Below are 1,408 nucleotides of genomic sequence, written 5' to 3' on the forward strand. Positions count from 1 at the left end.
CTTTCTTTTTGGTAACACGCTTCCAGTTTTATATAATCTTCAAGTATAACACTAGGTCTTGGATGTCTTGCTCGGTTTGGATATAATTCGATTGAGATCCGCGCACCGCTATCGGCGACAGACCGCGACGTCCCAAAATTATATTTCAACAGGACGGTGCTGGTCCACATAACGCCAGAATAGTCATAGACTTTTTAAATTAGCAATTTCCTGATCGTTGGATGGGCTGGTATGGACTGATACGTTGGTCTGCAAGATCCCCAGACCTCAATCCATTAGATCTTTTCTTGTGGAGATACTGCAAGGAAATCATTTACAGACAGCTTCCCGAGAATAACGAAGAACTAAATAACAAACTTCACCATGCCATTTGGTCAATCGACAACGAAGTTATGGAGAAAATCCAAGAAAATTTATTGAAATGCATGAGAGCCTGCATTAGAATGGACGGCGGATATTTCGAACATTTATTATGAAAAAAAAAGAAGTCTTCTGTAATAATTTATCTGCCCTTTTCAGGTCAATCAAATATCTTATTTCGAATGACATTCTTTTCGAATTCACAAATTATTAAAAAAAAAAAATCAACAAAAAATCAAATCAATTATGTTCAACAGGTGGACATTACCTGCCGATATTATCTATCGAACTTATCTATTATTACTTGGTATTACGAAGCGTTCGAAGCGTTTCACTATCGGTCATTAACGCGCTGCATCATGATAATAAGCTGACTTATCGATCTGATTTACATTACATTAGGTCGATAAGTTAGATCGTTATTATCACTTGACGAATTAATGCACTTTACTGCACTAAGAACATAATCTGTCTGATTGTTGTCATCGAGCAGAGTCCGCGACGGGTTACGTGCGCTGTATATGTAATGCGTTTTTTGTAATAATTTTCAATTGGCGGGATAATTTACCAGTGATGATTAATAGTAGTGACCCGATAGATTTATTCATAAATGATTTTATCGATCAAATGCGCGAGTAAATCCGTGAACATGTTGACAATTTATAAAAGAGAACTTCTGATAGATTACTGTGACATATAATGTGTAATATTTCTTTCTTTCAAGTCTTTCATTTTTAATCACCGAATAATTAATCGATAGTGATTGATAATAACAAACTAATAAATTCGTTCTAAATAAATCATTCTATCGATCAAGTGTGTGAGTATCAAGTGAGATCAAATCAGTGAAAGACTGTGAAAGTATTGATACGCGATACAATTTATTAAAGAAAATAGTTCCTGGCTTATTACTCTGTGTGCGTGCGTGCGTGCGTGCGTGCGTGCGTGCGTGCGTGCGTGCGTGCGTGCGTGCGTGCGTGCGTGCGTGCGTGCGTGCGTGCGTGCGTGCGTGCGTGCGTGCGTGCGTGCGTGCGTGCGTGCGTGCGTG

The sequence above is a fragment of the Pogonomyrmex barbatus genome, unplaced genomic scaffold, assembly GCF_055798465.1.
Source record: "Pogonomyrmex barbatus isolate J1 unplaced genomic scaffold, ASM5579846v1 scaffold4, whole genome shotgun sequence".
NCBI classification, from domain to species: domain Eukaryota; kingdom Metazoa; phylum Arthropoda; class Insecta; order Hymenoptera; family Formicidae; genus Pogonomyrmex; species Pogonomyrmex barbatus.